We start from the raw sequence: 14138 nt of genomic DNA, 5'->3' as shown, positions 1-14138 counted from the left end.
AAGGATTCAGCAGGGTCCCTGTAGCTGCCTGTTATTTGGGCGGGGAAGGTTACAGGGCATCTGCAGTCCACCTGGACACCTGGGGCTGGTCCTCACGGTTCTCCATCCCTCCTGATGGAGCATGTTTATCGGTGGCACACCGATGCCGGGAATGATGCTAAGTGCTCGTGGTGTCATCTCATTCAAGACTCGGACATCCCTCCTCTCCCCATCTTACAGATGAGCAGGTGGAGGCAGAGTCACTCTGGCCATTGTGGGTAGTGTGCACAGAGAGAATGCAGGGTCTGTTATGGGTCTGGTACCCATGTCTAGTTAGGGAAGCAAGTCAGTGTCAGGAGGCTGCTGTAGGCATCCAGGTGAGATAGGGCATTGCTTTTGGCTGGGGAAAGTGAGGTGAGATGAAGCAAAACAAGCAGAGTGAGCGCTGTGTAGGGATTACACTGTGCAGGACTTGATCATAGATCCAGCGTGGGGAAGGCGAGGAAAAACAAGGAATTCGGGTAGCCTGGGTTTCTCAGCTGCTTGTGTTTTCATCCGAGAAACAACCACTACTATTAGTGGTTGTTTAGTCCTAATAGTTTAGGACTAAACTAGTTTAGTCCTAGTTGTTTAGTCCTAATAGTAGGACTAAAAGTCCTACTATTTCTGGGACTCTGTGGGATGATGAGATAGAAAGGATGTTTCTTTCAAATGTTATATAGTTTTACATAGAAATTAAGAAAGAGTCTCAATTTACTAAAGAGGGCAAAGCAGGTGAAAGTCCTAGTCAACGAGTTTTCCCAAAATATCCTGAAAACTAGTGATTAAAAAAAGCTAGTTTTTGTATTATATTTGTAGTTCACATGCCTGGGATTGAAAGCAGGATTTGTCCCCTACTTGCTGTGTGACCTTAGACAAGTCACGTCACCTCTCTGAGCCTCAGTTTCCTCATCTGTAATTGGAGGCAATAATGCCTTCTTCCCAGAAGTGAAGTGAGAAGTAATTAAGATGTATGTCCCAGGAATCTCCAAAGAATGGAACATTAGGCGATTTAAAAGCATATATATATATATATATATATATATATATATGTTTTTAGTTTTATTACTATATATACAGTAATATATACAGTAATACAAATTTACTGTATTACTATATATACAGTAATAAAAATTTATACAAATATATTTATACTGATATATATATGTATTTATGCTAGTGTATTTTTTGGAAAAAAAGTAAAAGTAAAACTAGTGTTGTGATTTCCCAGAAACCATTGCTTAAAGTGAGATTAAGAAAAAAAATGATATGACTAATAATCCGGGTGGTACATGAATATTGTGAAGATGGGAAGATGGGTCCACAGCCAGCTGAGGTTTGGGAAGCCCCCAGAAAGTGGATGCAAATGTGTCCAGCAGCTTTGGGTGCACAGTGGGTGCTAAATGCCAGTGGATGGATGTCTTTGGAGAAAGCGCCAGCCAAGGGTCTCTGGCTGCTTTTCTGCTGTCTCCTGCAGTATCTGCCCTTGGCCCCCTGGCCTCCCCTCCCCTCCATCCAGCCTTTACAAGTTGATGAAGACTGTCCTGCCCCCACCAGGGCTCTGGACTGGTCCCCGAAGAAGATTAAACGAGATGAATATTTCATGGCCCTAGACTGACAGCTGCCGAGGACCTGTTGTGGGTCTGGCGCCCACATCTAGTTAAGGAAGGGGGGCAGGCGGAGGGGAGGGGGAGGAAGAGGCCATAGCTGAGCCATTGATCCGCTGGGCCCAGTCTGCACGGATGAAACGCTCTGTTCCCAGCTCCAGAGGCAAAGGCAGCAAGTAATGGGCTTTAAGAGGCACAGGGACCAGTGGCAGCCTGGTCACCCAGCCCCTTTGGGGCCTGCAGAGGCTCCACCAGGCCCCCGAGGACCCATTTCCCCGTCTCCAGCTGTGGCCCCCTCTGTCCTCGCGGTGCCGGCCCAGTCGTCCTCCTAACGGCTGAACTCAGTGTTTCTGACGCCTACGATTCATCACCCCATTAAAGCCTGACGCCAAGCTCCCTCCGCCAGGGGACCCAGACGACGGGGTGGCGAGGCGCCTGTCATCCTGGGGTCTCTAAAGGGTGGGTGAAGACCCCAGACTCCCTCAGACTGACCCCCTAGAGCTGACTGTCACACTGTGGAATTCTCCCTTCCGTCTGTTCCGTGGATGACGAGACTGTGGGTGGAAACAGTTCTACTGGCCAGGCTGAAATGGGAATTTCTTGCCCGTCTTACCCAGCTGTTCCTACATCCAGAGCTGCTCAGGCCACGTAAGCCCACTTCTCTTTAACAGAGATGACTGGTATTGAGAATGCCTTCCAGAGCCTCACTCTAGCGAGAAGAGAAAGACTTTTTCGGTACCCCAAGACTTGAAAATGATTTCAGCAACAATAAACAGCAAGTAGACGCATCATAGTTTGGTGGTTAAGAGTGTGACTTGGTGTAATAGTTTCCTATTGCTGCTGTTACAATGACTCCAAACTTGGTGGCTTAAAAAAACACATGTTTATTCTAGTTCTGGAGGAATAGAAGTCCAAAATGGATTTCACTGGACTAACCTCAAGGTGTCGGCTGGGCTGAGTTCCTTTTGGAGGCTCCAGGGGAGAATCCCTTCCTTGACTTGTCCTGCTTCGAGAGGCTGCCTGCATTCCTTGGCTGGTGGCACCTTGCCCCATCCTCAAGGCTGGCAGCATAGCATCTATAATCTCTCTCTGACTCTGCTTCCATCCTCACACCTGCTTCTCTGACTCTTAAGGACCCTTGTGATGATATCAGGATAATCCAGGATCATCTCCCCATCTCCAGGTCCTTCATTTAATAGCATCTGTAAAGTCCCTCTTGCCATATAACCTAACATACTGACAGGTTGCAGGGATGAAGATGCAGATATTTGGGGGGTGCCATGGTTCTGCCTATGGACAAAACTTCTAGGTACCTGACTCTGTTACTGCCAACTATGACCTTGAACAAGAACTTCATTTCTCTGAGGTTCATCTTCCTCTGCCAACCGGAGGCTCTTTGGATCACTGGCAGATGAAACAATACATACGAAGGGTCTGGCATCTGTAAGTGGCTTGTCACTCAATGAATACTTATTATTTGGTGAGCATTGGCAACTCAAGTTGATTGAGGCACGTGCTCTCTGCTCTGGCGTGGAGGTGCTGGTTTATAGTCAGATTAAGTGAGCTTTCTAATTTTTAAATTTCAGCCATAAAGGTCAGTAGAGTTGCTCAGGCTGAAGGGCAGATAGGGGACCTGGTGGCCTGAGACTGCCCCCTTCCCCACTTCCATGCCCACCCCTAGCCTTCAGTGGCAATTTGAAACCACAGATCTAGAGAGGAGAGAATTCTCTGAGGTTCAACCTTCTCACCTATAAATGGGTAAGATATAGACTCCCTTGCAGGATTTTTTGGGGAACCTCGTAGAGGCTGCCTGGTGGAGAGTAAGCACATAATGCCAGGGTGTGGGCACCACTGGTGCTTTTTTGAGGATTCTGACCCTCTGCTCTCATACTAATTCTGCCCTCTGTGAGTTTTGCTCTAGCCTGGAACGAATAGGTGCTCTGTGGGCTGGGTGCAGGGAAATAGATATCTGGGTTTTTCCTCCCAAACTCCACCTGAGTTTGTTTTAATGTCCCTTAAAGCCTGCCACCTCCATAAACCACCCTAGCTTCTGGCCATGGCACAATGGATGCCACACGCCCGCACCCATGAATGTGGGACCAAAAAAAAAGAACAGGCCTGGAGAGAAGAGGACTCATCTTCCTTGAGGAGCAGGTCTTGACTTCAGCAGTCAGAGGGGGGAGGAGGGACATGAATGGAAATGAGCACCATGGTCCTCCTGCAGCTTACCCCAAGGTGGTTCAGGGGAATGGCCTTGGACTGAGAGGCTGGCTGCCTGCATGCAAATCTCTGCTCTAGACTCCTTTGGTTCTGTGTGTCCTTGGGCAACTAACATCCCCTCTCTGATCCTGAGTTTCCTGGTTGCAGTGGGTAGTGAAGATTCCCTGGGATAATGAACGTAAGGGCTTAGCTCAGGGTCTGGTCTCCATCATTTATGTTCAATAATTATACATGAGTACTTTTATGATTCTTAGCCAGCAATGAATTTTCTTATTATTAGCCATTGACCAGAGGGAGCATAAAAAGGAAAAAATGACTCTAAACTGCACTCAGTGCTAAAGAAGTGCCAGGGTTTCTTTCCAATGATGTCTGGCGTGTCGAAAGCAAATATCCCAAACTGCATCGAGAGGAGAGAACTCCCATCTTTTGCATCCCTGACCCTCTCAGAATCTCCTGATTCTTCAAGTTGGAAAGTCTTTCTTAAGGAGGCACAAAAGGAGAAAGCAGGGTCCAGCCTCAGTCTTGCCAGACCATTCTCTGGGTTGCCGATGGGAGCCAGTGGCCGTTTGTGTGTGCTTGTCCTCTGGCCCTAAGCAGTTGCCTGTGGTCAGGTGACTCTGGACATTGGGGGAAGCTCTCAAGCATGAAAAAATAGGGAAGAAGGAAAAGGAAGAAGAAAAGAAGAAAATAAAGAATTGGGGAAACCTGTCCATTATGGGGATAACATCACCTATTTAATGTTCATTAGTGTCTTTAACAAAAATTGCTGTGCCATTAACTTACAACGGCAATCTTGGGGACTTGCCAGTGCACTCCCGCAGACTAGCTTAGGCAGCCAGTTGGTGCTGGGTGTGCAAAGTGGACTCAGATGGCAGACTGATTGCAAGTTGGCATTGCCTGAGCCAAGTACAGGCAGCCAGAGGGCGGGGGGAGAGGGTGCCTGAGGAGGAAGGCATTTCACTAAGTGGATATTTATAGCTGGGCTCTTGGAAGAAATGATCCATGGAGAGGGCAGGAGGGGTGAGGTTGCTGGAGGTTGGCCAAGCCTGGGGTGCTGGTTCTTGCCAAGCTGAAATCTTAGTGGCTTGATCCACCCTGGAATCCTGGCTGCCCAGTGGTAGGAAAGATGGAAGAAGCCTGCTGGGGTATGAGGTGGTGGCAATTTCACTTCTCCACTCTTGCACTCCTAAACGTGGACCTTGAATCGATTCCTTGCTCTCTGTGGCCTTCCTTTTCCCTAACTTTAAAGTGGCGTAATGGTCTAATAGATAGTAAGCATCATAAATACAGTTTTCATATCTTTGTATTCACCAACTGTGGTGGCCAACCTCCAAGATGTTCTGCATTGACCCCATCTTTGGCATTTGTGCCCTTGTGTAGTTCCCTCCCATACAGAATAGGGCTGACCTGGATCACCAGTGGGATATTGTGGAAATGATGTTGGTGGCTGAGGCTGGGTCATGAAAAACACTGTGGATTCTACCTTGCCCTCTCTTGGATCATTTGCTCCAATATCGGGGGGAGTTGGCTGCCCCATTGGGAGGACACTCAAGCAGGCCTATGGAGATGTCCACTTGTGAGGTGCTGAGGCCTCATGCCGTCAGCCAGGATCAAGTTGCCAACCAGGGGCATGGGTGACAAGACAATCCTTCAGCTCCAGTCAAATCCTCTGATGATTGTAGCCCCAGCTGACATCTTAACTGCAACGTCATGAAAAGATCCTAAGCCAGGACTATCCAGCTAATTCACTCCTGGGTTCCTGGTCCACAGAAATTGTATGATAATAAATGACTATTGCTGTTTTAAACCACTTGGGGTTATCTGTTATGCACCCGTAGGTAACTCATTCACCAGCATGTTATTAGCTCTTAGCCCGATGTCTGTCACGTGGTGGACATCTAATAAATAGCTGTTGGTGAATGGAGACATGGTACTACTTCATAAGGTTGCTTTACCGGTTAAAGAGAGTTCTTCGCATAGTGTCTGGCACAGCGAAAGAGCTCAGTAAATAACTACCACTGACATCATCGTCATCTTCATCAGATTCATCGTTACCAATATTATTAGTCCACGTTGGCTTAGGGTGAGAGGTGGGCGGAGTCTTTGGGTATGGGACTCCCAAAGAGCAATATCTGAGGAGGAAAAATAAAGGGAGAAGCAAAAAATGAGAATGGGAGGGTAGATGAGAGAGAAAGAGTGAGAAAGACTGATAAAGAAGAGAGGAAACTAGAAGAGTAGTGCCTGCAGATGGTCCTTGGAGTGGCAGAACCCGAACCCATGTGCTGACTGTGCCCTAACCGTGGTGAGTCAGGGAGCAAGTGACGTTGTCTCTCTGAACTTCAGCTTCATCATCGTTAAATGGACCTGCTGTCCCCTGCCCATCCTCCTGGGGTGGAGTAGTAGAAAGAAAAGTTAGGAGAGTCTGCTTCTGGGTCTGACTTTGCCCTTACTTGGTTTAGGCAAGTCACCTCCCCCTGGGAACCTATTTAGCATAGAGTGAAATAAAAGATTTGGATTAGATGAGCACGGAGGGTGCTTCCAGCTCTGGTGTGCAATGGTGACCTGGTTTCTGCACATGGCATTCCTGTGGGGGCCTGATGAAGGGGCTTTGTTTGGGTAGGTGAAGTGAGAGAGCAAATAGGCAGAGGAAGGTCTCAACACAATGTCTGTGTGGCCCTCATGGTCTGAAGTCCCTACTAGTGTTCTAGAGACCCCCATATTGGAAGCCAGGCAGGGAGACATAGTCTCCTAGAAACATTTTGTTGGCCATGCTTGTTGCATATAGCTAGATTCCGTTGCAGTTCCTGAGTTCCCATGCTCTACTGATCATTAAGGATCTTGCTTATCCTTTCTGCCAAGAAGGGAAAGTTTAGTAGAGATTTTCTCTTCCCTCCACTGCTCTCTGCTTCTACATCCCTTGCTGATGCAGCCAGTTCTACATATTTAGAATTCATTGACTCGAAAAATGGTTGTTGAGTGATTACTCGGTGCTGGACCCTGGGAATTTAATGGTGACCAGGATAGGCACAACCAGTGGTCTCATGAAGCCTGAAGTTTTGCAGGCAAGTGTTTTTAGGTATCATGAGTGTCGTAAATGGTGACATCATGGGAGTGGCCATCAGGGGATCTGAAGTTTGGGGGTCAGGGAAAGTCTTCTAGGGGAGGAGATGTGGAAGATCCAGGCTCTGGCATTTGGAAGAAAGTCTATGTACCAAGCTCAGCTTCCTCCAGGGAAGTGCTTTATGATTCAGGGCAAGAGAGCATCATGGCACATATGAAAGTATGTGGGTGACGTGCCATAGTTCCCAAGAAATTCAAGGTCACAGAGTGAGCTGTTGGCTCAGTGAGTTCCTGGACTAATTTCGATGCAAGAGACACACATCCCCTCAAATTGGCCAGGGTTCCAATGGGGATTTATTGACACAAGTATCTGAGAGTCCAGAGGTGGGGCTGACCTCAGAAGTTTAAATGACGACATGCGTTCTCACTCTCTCCCTGCCTCCGGGCTTGGCTTTTTCTGTGTTTGCCCTAGTCTCTCCATCAGAAGATGGGCATCTTGCCCATCCATGCAGCCAGGAAGAGTGGAGAATGGCTGCAGGCAGTCCCAGACTACCTGGCCAAAGGGCACGTGGGATGCCAGGGAAGGAGCCTCACTGGCCTGACTTGAGTCATCTTCCAACACCTGGCCAGGGTGGCAGCGCCATCAGAACCACTTGGGCTGAGTGAACAGGAGTAGCTCCCAAAAAATGGGGCATTTTTGCCCCAGTAAGCAGGGAAGGGATGCTGGACTGAAGCTAAACTGATGAAAACAACTCTCTACTCTTCCTGAAACCACCATGCTTAACACTCACTCCAGTAATAATACTTGGCCAAGGAACATGATTACTTTGACCATCTCTGAAATATCAAAAGCCCTGATGATTTGATTGGGTTAAAATGTCATTGTTGTGTTTGAAGTGTGTATACGTTCCATTTCTGCTTAAGACAGATGTCCTAAATGGCAAAATTCTTTCTTTTCTTTCTTTTTTACTGAGATATAATTGACATATAGCATTATATGAGTTTCAGGGGTACCATAGAATGATCTGATATTTGTATATATTGCAAAATAATCACTACACTAGGTAACATCGGTCGTCACCATCCATATATAGTTACAAATTTTTTTCTCTTGTGGAAAATGATTCCTTAAGCTGGGTGATGGTCTCTGAAACTCTTGTGCACACACCACTTATCTAGAGGCGTCTTGTTAAAATGCAGATTCGGACGCAGCAGGTCTGGGGTGGGACCTAAGATTCTGCGTTTCTAACAAGTCTCCAGGTGATACTGAACTTGCCAGCCCCTGGACCACCACGCTTTGTGTACCAAGTCAGGGAGGGGAAATAGCAAATATGACTAGACAGAATACAATCTCAGACTTGATAAAGAATCTAGAGGTCACTTTTCACTCTAGAAGCCCTTGTTCAGTTTTTGATGGGCAGCAGGTACTTTCTGTCTGCCTGACCATATGCCATTGCCTCTGCCCCTCCCACGGGCATCTAATCTGTTGAATCCAGAGGCATTTGAGAAGAGGGCTGAAAAGTGGTGATCGGAGGGTCCCAAGAAAGAGTTAAACCCTCTGACAGGCAGAGTCCCACAGTCCCAGGCAAACGCAGAAGAGGTTGACCTGGCTGGAAGGGTTAATACTATTTTGTTTTCCAGGACTATTTCGGATATCGGGTTAGAGCAGGCAGGAGGTCATGGGGGTCAGCCGCGCCCCTGGCCACTCCCTCCTCTCCCCTCCCCCGACCCCTCCATTTGCAGCCTCACTGATTCCTTTAACCAGATGACCCCGGACACTGAGCTTTCCTTGGGAGTTTCCTGCCAGCGCCCTCAGATGCGTTGTAGCCGACGCCAGCCGTCTCTCGCCAGCCGTCTCTCGCCCGGCCCTCCAAGGGAGGCGTGCGAGCTAAAAGGCACTTTGTGTGAGGGGAAACCGTCCGTTGCAATTTGTGCTGTGGTTTCTCTGGGCAGGAACAGATCCAGAATAGGGTCCTTTGTCTTCCCTTCTTTATCTTCCCTTTTTTTTTCTTTTTGTCTCAAGTGTGCTTCCTCTCCCTTCCTCCTTCCCGTTCTCCTCTGGCTTTTCCTTCTTGGCTCCCTTAGTTGGGTGTCTGCGTATATTCTTTCCTTCCCTCTCTCTTGCGCCTCTTCTTCCTTTATTTTTGAAAATTCTGTCTCATGGCATTAGACTTCCGATCAGCTTCCGATAGGAGCTCTTGACCTGGACAAGTAAGACCGTGATTCTGGGAGAGTTCTTTAACCTCTCTGAGCCTCCGTTTCTTCATTACCAAAAACAAGTTAATAATTGCAGCTTTACAGCTTATTGTTGAGAGTTAACCTGAAAATGCGCATAAAATCCAGGGTCTGGTATACAGTGGGTGCCCAATAAAGGTTAGTTTTACCACATCCTTAAGCCTTTTTCTTTTTCTCTCTTTTGTTCCTTTTCTTCTCTTAGCTGAGTTTCTTTGAATACCTTTCTATTACATTTCTGGAAGATTCACTGTAGGTGGAAAACCTCTGTGCAGAAAGCATGGTGACATGATGACAAGGACCTGGGCCTGCCACCTGATAGCTGTGTTGCCTTGGGCAACTGAAGTTCTCTAATCTTCCCTTTCCTCCTCTGCAGAATGGGGATAAGAGTTCTTCCTCCAAGGGCAGTGGTGAGGATTAAACAAGATGATGAGAGATAATCGCCTGCCATAGAGCCTGGTGGCCTGTTACTTAGTCTCTCTCCTGCCACTTAACTCCCTCTCTAGCCAGAGAGTTTCATCATTGATCATCACTGGTCATGTGGACAGGTTACTTGTTAGTACCAGTCTCTCTCCTGAGCCATTTTTCATCCATCCATCCATCCATAGACTCATCCATCAATCATCCAGCCTTCCACTCATGTATCCATCCATCCACCTATCCATCTATCCAACCATCAATCACCCACCCATCCATCCATGCGTCATCCATCCATCCACCCATCCATTCGTTCATTTATTCAGAATGGTTGCATAGTAAGTAATAGTGGCCTAAATCATGCCTTATCATAAAATTCTATTTGATAGCCCGAGAAGTAGAAGGAAGAAATAAAAACAACAACAACAACATGATTTTGGAGCCATAAGGTTCTTCCTTTTAGTCCTCTCATGGAGCAGGTGGGGAGGAGGAAAGGGACTTTGACCTCAAGGACATGTAGTTGGGTAGTTGGGTAGCTCAGTGGTTTTGCAACTGGCTTCCAAAGATTCTGTGCTTGTGCCAATGGGGTTTCTGATGGAGGCGCTGCCACTTCAAATAGAGCAGCTCCCCATCTTATCTGCCTTTTATGTTGGTCTCTGTTTAAGATTGAATTTAAAGTGTTTAAGAAAAAACAGTGTTCCACTGCTAAGCACAGTTTTGTAAAGCCCTTGTATAGCTACACATACAGATTTTGTGGAGTTCGTATCATAAGCCAGGCAGTGTGCTAACAATTAAATGGAGGATTTCATTTAATCCAAAAACAACTCTATGGGGTTAGTACTATTATTATCTTCATAATAAGTACATAAGCTGAGGCTCAGAGACATCAAGGTACTTGCCCAAGGTCACACAGCAATTGGAGCAGTGGAGCTCAGATCTGAACCCAGGAATTATCACCAAAATGCACCCTGCCTGCAGTAGGAGGCTACTTACCTGGCAAGTGGTGGCCAAAGGGCTATTGGAGAAGAAATACCAACCAGGCTTGTGTTCTGGTCTCTCCCTCGGTCAGTTCTTTATTTCCAAATTTTTACAATGAGCAGCAGAGGGGATTATGGACCTCAAACATCCAACAACCTAAAATTACAGATTCTTGGATTTAGAAGAAACTGAGGCTAGTGCTTTTCAAATGGAGTCCCCCAGAGCCCAAGGATTCCCTGAGATTTTTCTGAGGCTCCCACTGGACATGATCAGAGGTCACCATTTCAACTTGGAGGTTAAACAGATCTGGCTTCACGTCCAGGCCTGACCAGACACTGATTGTATGGCCCTGTGGAAGCGACTTTCCTTCTTGGAGACTCTGCTTCCTCATCTGTAAGAGGGAAACACCTAAGTCATGAGGTTATTCTGAGAATTAAAGAGGAAAGTGCATCTAGAATGTTAGGTAGAGTTGCCAGCATATAGGGACCACCCAAAAATATTAGCTACCATCATCATCATCAACCTCACCATCACCACCATCATCATCATCCTTATCTGTGGCTCCATATGAGAGTCTACATGACAAATAGCACTAAGGCTGAAGGAATAGTTCGTAAAACAAAGACCTAAGAAAAACTGTAAGAATCCTTAGCTTGGGTTGAAGAAAGAAGGTGATCAACAGTCCCAGGCAAAGATTATTTTTCCACAATTTGTTTATAGGTCTTTTTTTTTTTTTAATAAATTTTAATTTATTTATTTATGTATTTATGGCTGTGTTGGGTCTTCGTTTCTGTGCGAGGGCTTTCTCTAGTTGTGGCAAGCAGGGGCCACTCTTCATCGCGGTGCGCGGGCCTCTCACTATCGCGGCCTCTCTTATTGCGGAGCACAGGCTCCAGACGCGCAGGCTCAGTAGTTGTGGCTCATGGGCCCAGGTGCTCCGCGGCATGTGGGATCTTCCCAGACCAGGGCTCGAACCCGTGTCCCCTGCATCGGCAGGCGGATTCTCAACCACTGCGCCACCAGGGAAGCCCTGTTTATAGGTCTTAAAATGATTTATGAGAGTCTCCCTAGTGCTGACCGACATCGCTGTAGGTAGATGTACAAAATTTCAGAGCTGAAGGTTGGAACTGGGTTGGAGTCTTGGTGCTGTTCCTTGCAGGGATGATCTGGAAGCAGAAATGGTGGGGTTTTTATCCTTGCTTCCCTGATTGAGAAGAGTGTGTGTATGAGAGAGAGAGGGGACTTGGACAAATTCTCAAACTTCTCCGAGCATCATTTCCTTGCCTGTAAAATGAGGCAAATACTTCCAAGTATGGCTCAATCACAGAAGCTGGAGAGAGGATAAAATTAGAAAAGGCAGCATTTGGTAAGGGGTTGCTATAGCCCAGCCAGCTGCTTTCCATGCATTCCATCTCTTTATCCTCACCATGCTCCATGAAATAGATATTATTACCCCACATTTCATGATGAGGAAACTGAGGCTCACACAGGCGCAGGCGTTGTCCTGTTTTACAGATGAGGAAACTGAGGCACCAGGAAGGCAAGTGTCTTGCCAGTGGCAGTGAGCTAATGAGAGGTGGGACCCGGGCTGTATAACTTCAAAATGCCCCTCACCACGTACATCTCCTATTCCCCCCTCCCCTTCACCTGGAAGATGGAGTTGGGAAGTGGGTCCGAAGCTGCTCTCTTAAACTGGTTGGATTTCACAATTGCAGTAATAGTCTCCGTAGTGTCTCACTTTAAGCAGATGCTCACTCAGAATCTTAAGGCTCACCTGTTGGGTGGGAATGTTTGGGGGCATTAGTTGCCAAGATTAAGATTCTACTCCTTGTAAGGAAGCACTCAGTATTATCTTTTAAAGGAATTTTGGGGGCCCAAGGGGGCACCCGTTGTCTGTGTCTTTTGGGAATCTTGAAGTTCTCAGCTAACCGGGTCTTCCAGACACATCAAACCCAAGTGCTTTTGGAGGAATGTGTCAGGTTTTGTGTTAAGTTCTGTTGATCCAGCCATGGTTGGCCCAGTGATGGTTCTGACCATCAAGGGGCACACTGGCCCGTGAAAAGAGCCAGGTGATTAGAGAAATAACTGTGATAAAAGGTAGTGGGGTAAGTACAAGGTCCTCTAGACCAGCGGTCCCCAACTTTTTGGCACCAGGGACCGGCTCCGTGGAAGACAATTTTTCCACGGATTGGGGCGGGGCATGGGGGGTGTCCAGGCGGTAATGCGAGCGATGGGGGAGCCGCAGATGAAGCTTTGCTCGCCTGCCCGCCACTCACCTCCTGCTGTGGGGCCGGTTCCTAACAGGCCTGCGGCCCCCGGGGGTTGGGGACCCCTGCTCTAGAGCACGTACTGGGGACCCCTAACCTAGACCCAGGGTGAGGTTGCTGAGAGGGTCTCATGGATAAGCAATGCTCTCCCCGCCCAGGGCTACGGGATGTTTGTTCCTCCCACTTACCCCCCTTGCTCCTCTCCATCAGCTGGATCCTGGTCCAGGGTCAGCACTTGTGGCTAAATCTTTGCCACTTTTCCAAGGCAGAACATGATGCTAAAATATCAATAGAGATTGCCCCGCTGCCTCCGCAGCTGTGGGCACAGTTTCCAACTCAGAAGCATCCAGGATTCCCCTCTCCTCCCCCGCCTCCCTCCAACAGCGGCTCCCCGCCCCTTGGTTCCTCCGTGTCCTTCCTCCCTCCTCCCCTGCCCCCCTCCCCCAGGAGATGGAGGAACTTGGCAAGCCATCTCGTCGCCAATCAATCTGTGGTGTAACAATTAGCACTTAGGCACCACTCCTGCTAAACACACGCTTAGAAAACACTTAAAAAAAAAAAGAAGAAGAGTCATCAGGAGCAGAAGCGAGAGAAGCACGGGGGCGGGGGGGGGGCGGGGGGGGATGTCAGGGAGCGGAGCCAGGAGCAGGCCTGGGGAGGAAACAGATCGATGCGCTGCGGAATGGGTGGCATCTAATACCCTATTACTGACGAGGCCAAAGCACTTTGAGGCGTGTTTCCACAGTGAGCAATTAGTCTGCGAGACCACAGGAGTTAAGCTAACACCGGTCGCCCCCCTCCCCATCTTCCCTTCCTCCCCCAGAGCAGTGGGATGACAGTTTCATTTGGTAGCGAGCTCCCGCAGCAGTGGCGCCAGCCTGCAGCCATAATGGGGCCCATCCGAGGAAGGCCAAATGCTCCAGCCTCCCAGAAGGCCCTCCCCACCCCCCCCCACCTGCCCCAGCCCCGTCCCCAGACTCCCTCACCCCACTCCTCGTAACAGAATCCAGTCGACACAGAGTCTGTCTGCGCGCCTGCGAGCTGCCTAAATTGATTGTAATGGTTTTATCGCGCGCAGAGAGCGCTGGCTGTTTTCTCGCCTCTGCTGTCAGCTTTCATCAACGCGCAGGCAGGAGGAAGTGAGCCCTCTTCGGGAGCAGTGGATCGGATGAAAGGCAACTTTTGTTTGCGGGCGAGAAACTTGCAGCCTCCGCCGGCCGCCTGTCTCCAGTCCTGCTCAAGGCTGCTGTTTCTTTCTTGGCCTTGTGGCTTGTCTTGCACGCCAGAGAGGTTCAACAAACTCCCCACGAACAGCGGGGGTGGGGTGGGGTGGGGTAGG

At 48.4% G+C, this 14138-nt stretch overlaps 2 long non-coding RNA genes across 4 annotated transcripts in view; one reads left to right on the top strand and one right to left on the bottom strand.

Annotated features, from left to right (window-relative positions):
- Positions 1 to 14138, top strand: part of LOC309611386 — a 426717-nt gene that overhangs the window by 233915 nt on the left and 178664 nt on the right. The gene's annotated exons all lie outside the window — the stretch shown is intronic.
- On the bottom strand, positions 1133 to 14067 carry LOC309611150. 3 transcript variants are annotated; one of them, XR_014234355.1, is made up of 4 exons: positions 13786 to 14067; positions 12988 to 13115; positions 12180 to 12306; positions 1133 to 11698 (listed from the first exon to the last, which is right to left on the bottom strand). It is a non-coding gene; the product is annotated as an uncharacterized lncRNA (long non-coding RNA). The 3 variants fall into 3 exon arrangements; XR_014234356.1 differs by having other exon boundaries at positions 12988 to 13077; XR_014234357.1 differs by lacking the exon at positions 13786 to 14067 and having other exon boundaries at positions 12988 to 13353.

The sequence above is a fragment of the Balaenoptera borealis genome (assembly GCF_965194805.1).
Source record: "Balaenoptera borealis genome assembly, chromosome: 14".
In the NCBI taxonomy this organism is placed as follows: Eukaryota; Metazoa; Chordata; class Mammalia; order Artiodactyla; family Balaenopteridae; genus Balaenoptera; species Balaenoptera borealis.
Note: the sequence above shows the minus strand (reverse complement) of the source record. Positions and strands in the feature narration are given on the sequence as shown.